The sequence below is a fragment of the Palaemon carinicauda genome, chromosome 21, assembly GCF_036898095.1.
Source record: "Palaemon carinicauda isolate YSFRI2023 chromosome 21, ASM3689809v2, whole genome shotgun sequence".
Taxonomy (NCBI): Eukaryota; Metazoa; Arthropoda; class Malacostraca; order Decapoda; family Palaemonidae; genus Palaemon; species Palaemon carinicauda.
In genome coordinates, this window is record NC_090745.1 from 40,229,533 (window position 1) to 40,235,540 (window position 6,008).

At 31.6% G+C, this 6,008-nt stretch overlaps 1 pseudogene; it reads left to right on the forward strand.

The window, feature by feature from the left end:
- The first annotated feature begins 2,580 nt into the window (after window positions 1-2,580).
- LOC137614852 (piggyBac transposable element-derived protein 3-like) overlaps window positions 2,581-6,008 on the forward strand; it is a 13,551-nt pseudogene continuing 10,123 nt past the window's right edge.

The following is a 6,008-nucleotide window of genomic DNA, read 5'->3' on the forward strand; positions in this document are numbered from 1 at the left end:
CAATAATAATAATAATAATAGTAATAATAATAATAATAATAATGAATATTATAATAATTCTATTAACAATAAATTTAATAATTCAATAATTTCCATAATAACCATATAAGTTTAAATGATGGACTCGTATGATTATTATTATTATTATTATTATTATTATTATTATTATTATTATTATTATTATTATTATTATTATCCTAGGTTTATCATTATTATTATTATTATTATTATTATTATTATTATTGTACTGGGTTGTTCAAGGATACACATTAGTCGTAACAGTTGTTTATTGTTAACAAGAAGTTTCAACCTGAAATATATATATATATATATATATATATATATATATATATATATATATATATATATATATATATATATATATATATATATATATTTATATATATATATATATATATATATATATATATATATATATATATATATATATATATTCAAGGTAATTCAAAATAATATAATGCCACCACCTATACAAATCTTGAATTCCCCCGTTTTAATCAATAATAATAACAATAATGAGTATTGTAATAAACAATAATTTCAAAATATAATGATAACTTTAATAATTCCCATAATAACTATCTAAGATTGAATGACAGACTCGTAGTTAGGTATTATTTCACTAACTTGATGGGTTAGCTTAGGTTAGGTTAGGTTAGGTTAGGCTTAAGATTGAATGGTTAGGTTAGGTTAGGTTAGGTTAAGTTTCGGTTGGGTTAGGTTAGGTTAGGTTAGGTTTGAGTTGGGTTAGGATAGGTTAGAGAGAGAGAGAGAGAGAGAGAGAGGTGGAGATATGTTAGGGGCATCCAATGAGGTTAAGAGAGGGGTGGAGTTAGGTTAGAGATAGCCAATGAGGTTAAGGGAGGGGCTGGAGTTAGGTTAGAGATAGCCAATGAGGTTAAGGGAGGGGCTGGAGTTAGGTTAGGGGGGGGGGCACCCTTCTGGATCGGTTTGAACTGGTCCTTATGGATCGATTCTGGTTCGAACTGGTCCTTATGGATCGACAACGTGCTATTTACCCTACTGATTTGAAGGCAAAGAATATTCTGAATTATGAAAAACATTATGCAACATGCATAACGAACTAACAGAAGGACGGTACCAGATATTAATGTTTATATCAGGAATATAAAGTTTGATAGACCGTAAGTTCCATTCCAACAGATTAAAAAGGAAATTCAGAAGCTGTGGGCAAGATAGGAGAACAATACTAGAAGAAAGGCTGAATGAAAGAAATAAAATTCGTCATCACAAGATTGATCATTAAAAATCTAAAAAGACTTTTTCAGTAAGCCTATTTTTTGAGCAATTGAAGAAGAGACAAACAGATTGTTTTTTCTCCAAAGTAAATTAGCTATAAAGAGAGAAGAAGAAGAGCTACACCTCCTCAAGTTTTCGCCGATTTTCTTTGAAACCTGGCCTGTTAATTGAATGGAAATGAGGTGAGAGGTTTATGAATATTCAGTGATTTGTGGTATATATAAACAGTGAGAATTATCTCCCATAGACAAAATCTAGTGCAAGGTTTCACACAAGCGTGCTAGTGTTTAAGGTACCCCCCTAGCCATCCCTAGGGACGGTGGTGCCATCTTTTGAGAAATTTTGCTACTAATTTCGGCAAAATGATGTATAGTTCAACGGTATATAAGATAAAGGACTCTTTTGGGTTGCATTTTCCTGCTTACCCATCTATGGAAATTTTGAGTGATATGATATTTCGTGTATGAAATTGAATCCTAGTACTATAATAGGCGTGCAAATGATGAATAGGAATAGGGTTATCGTTAAAGTGACCCCGGAAGTGTTTCCTGACATTATGAAACAGTTCGAAGACAAAGAAATTAGCTCTGCAAAATGTGGACAGGTAAAAATGGTAAATTTAAGTTCCTCTATTACATATGTGTCTATAAGGAATGCTACATTTGAACTTGAAGATGAAGTGTTAAATTCAGTATGATTAAAGTATGGAAAAGTTGAAGGAATACGATGTAACAGGTATGTTGAGGGGCCATTAAAAGGGTACTTGTCAGGAGTTCGGACAGCGAAATGAGATTAAAAGAAAATGTTCCCTCATCTATCACTGTAATGGGGTACACACTAACTGTGTTGTATAATGGCCAGCAACGAACATGTTTTAGGTGCAAAGAGGTTGGACATGAGGTGAAAAATTGTCCATTAGAAAGTACGAGACCTAGGTTTAGTGAGGAAGATTTCCCTGACATGGCTCCTGACCAGAAGAGGAATTCAATGAAAACAAAAGCAAACAAGAACAGTGAGACTACAGCAACGGTATCTGGCAAAGACGACACTTTGGATAGAGAAACTATAATTCAGTCTGAGGCAGTTCTGGAAGAAGAGAATGTCGAAACAAAAATAAGTTTTGATTATTTAAGGAAAGAACCTCTCGAGAGACGATCAGAAAATTAAGATGATGGAAACTGTTTGGCTGAAATTAACCAGGAAATAATTGACGAAACCCAGGAACATGGATTATCACAGGTAATAGGAACAAGTGAAATGAAAACTGCAACAATCCAGGCGGAAGTTCACCTGGTAACGATGGAAAGTGACGAATTGACAGAAAATGAAGATATTGTTAGTGGAAACAAACTTAGCCACCATGAAGACATGAGCGTGCGTCCCTGAGAATCGATTCCCCAGGAGGAGCATCGTGGTATCACCGACAAAGGAACAGGAAACTGGTATACGGAACAAGATGGAGCCAATAAGCTGAAGGTAACCTTGAAAAAGGACCAGACCCAGAACATGGATGTGGATCATAGGAATTCAACATCGGATAACGAAACAGAAAATGACCAAAGAAGCATAAACCATGTTGATTTTAGTGTATAAAAGAATTTATATTTAATTTCTATCAAATTCATTTCATCCATATTAAATATAGTGACAGTTAATGCCAATGAACTTAATTGTATAACTAAGCGAATCAAATTAGTAAGTTTAATGTTTTTATACAAACTGGATATAATCTTTATTCAATAACACAATATAAAAACTGAAGGGAAACTAGAGTACATAGAAAAATTTTGTAAGGTACTGATAAATTATACACAATATCATAAAGGGGGACTTGATATCCTTATACGAAAATCATCACATGTGGATGTCCTGAATGTAGAAAGTGATATAAATGGTCATTTAATGTGTTAATTGTGTTTGTTCAAATGTTCACATTCAGTTACCGAATGTCTAAGCACCTGCTGGAAGTAACAAAAGAAAGAAAGAGAACAGATCTTTTGTCAAGATATTATGTATTTCTTGCGAAATAATATAAATAACATTATATTGGGTGGAGGTTGGAACTCCATTACTAGTATGAGGGATTGTTCGAATTCAGATAGTTACCTTTTATCTAAATTTCTTGTATGCCTTAAAAATAATTTGAAATTGAAAGACGCTTGGTTTCTCCTAAACCACAATGTAAAGTATACATACATTAGGGAAAACTATGGCTCAAGGTTAGATAGATTTTATGTAAGAGATTTGCAAAATCACGTAAGTGATATTCGAAATATACCTGTAAGCTGGTCTGAACATTCCATAATAAAACTAACAATAAAATTGGAAAATGTTATGTCAATAGGTAAAGGGTATTGGAAACTCAATTGTAATGTTTTGAATAACGATTCAGTTAAAGAAAATTTCATGATTGCTTGGTCTGAGATTAGAAATAAGAAAGGCAAATTTGAAAATATTAAATGTTGGTGGGATTCTGCAAAAGAACAACTAAAATCCTTTTTTGTAAGTTGTTAAAGCAAATTAATCGGGAGAGATACAGACTACTTAATTTATTGAATTGTCAGTTAAAAGAGGAAATTGGGAAAACGACTTTGAATGCTAAGAAAATGTCCTTAGTGAATTCACTAAAATTGAGAATAAATAGTATTCAAGATGAAATATGTGAAGGGATAAAAATTAGAGCCAAAGTTGATGATAAATTAATAGGAGAACAAGTGTCAGCCTATCTACTAAGGAAGGAAAAAAATACTAAAACCTTTCTGAATAAGGTTAGGAGAGAAGATGGTAGCAAAGTTGTTAATCCCAATGTAATTATTATGTACGTAAGAGACTATTTTGAAAACCTCTTTAAAAAAAATATGATAAACATAGTCAAAAAATGTTTCTCAATTTAATCAATAGTGTTATAGACAAAAATGAAAATGATATATTAATAGCAGACGTGACAGAGTCTGAAGTATTTGCAGCCCTTCGTGGAATGAAAAATGGGAAAAGTCGAGAAATAGACGGTCTCCCCGTAGAATTTTATAAGACATTTTGGAAAGATATCAAGCAAGATTTTGTAAGCCTTATGAAATTTGTGTTTAAGAATAAGACCGCTGTAAAACTAAATAAAGGAATCATTACTCTCACGCCGAAAGGAGGAGACTTAGATCAGATCATATTATTAACTGGAGACCAATAACAATGCTAAATGTAGATTTTAAAGTCATAGCTAAAATAATAACTAACAGATTTGAAAATGTATTGAATTTAATGATATCCTCTGAACAGTTCAGCTGTCTTGAAAATAAGTCAATAATCAATTTAAACGTCTTAATGAGGGATATTATGGTTTACACAAATGAAAATAACAAGGTCAAAAGCTTTTGATCGTGTAGATCATGAACTCTTATTTGCAATATTAGAAAAATTTGGTTTCGACAGTAGTTTTTTACAGTGATACAAATGTTATATGGGCATGCTGAAAGTGTTATAAGCATAAACGGTAACCTCTCTGATCCTTTTTGAATTAGAAAATCTGTAAGGTAGGGATGTCCTTTATCCATGATTTTATTTATTGTGTATCAAGAACCTTTCTACAGAATGATAAAAAGACAGATTTCAGAGTCTTCCTTAAAATTACCAAATCATCTGAATGTGTCTGTTTATGGTTATGCTGATGATTCTGTCATTATTGTAACTCGTGATGAAGGTCTTTTAGAATGTATAAATGTAATCAACGAATATGAAAAAGCGTCTGGCGCCATTTTGAATAAAGGCAAGACTTCCATTCTAGGTATAGGATGTTGGAAAAACCGAATGGTATGGTCATTTAATGACTACCAGTTTCTTCAGGATTCATGTAAAGTATTAGGAGTTTACCATACTAATAATTATCAGAAAAGTGTGGAGTTGAACTGGTCTTTTTTGGAAGCTAAGGTTAACAAGATGGTTGGTATTTTTGAAAATAGGAGACTGACAATATTTCAAAAGTCTATTGTCATAAATTGTAAAATTTCAGCAAAAACGTGGAATATTTCGCATGTTTATTCAATACCAAATACATGTGCACAAAGAATTCAGAGATGTTTGTATAAATACACGTGAAATAGCAGTTATGAGCCAATTGCAAGGAAAACTATGTTTTTTGATAAATTAAAAGGGGGAGTTGGAATATTTAATATTTTGTGCAAATCAAAAGCCATGTTGTTCCATACATTTCTGAAAAATTGTATACATAGATGTTTTGGTTATGCAATGCTTTATTTTTTTTTTTTTTTTAATTCTGGCAACTTTTCTAATTGAAACCAAAATTGAATATAAAGATTGCACTATTTTTATCCCTCTATATTATAACATGATAATTGATATTCATAGAAAAGTCTAACGCTTAAAAGATTATCCAAATGTGTCAAATAGAGAAACTTATTGGTTGTTTATGAATTGTAAAGATTACAAACCCAAGATAGAGTTACTGTATCCCCTTTTCAATTGGACTTTGATTTCGAAGCATGTAAACAACCCGTATATTGATAAGAACAGCAGGGAAATACTTTATGGGTATACTCATGAAATATTGAATACAAATGACAGGTTGTACAGCATGAATTTAACAAATGAGAATAAATGTCTATTTTGTGGTGCTGTAGAAAACAATATGCATTTTATTTATTTCTGTCCATCACTAAAGCAAATAATATACTAGTTTAAGACACTTTTGAAAAATTGTTGTAAGATCAAGACAA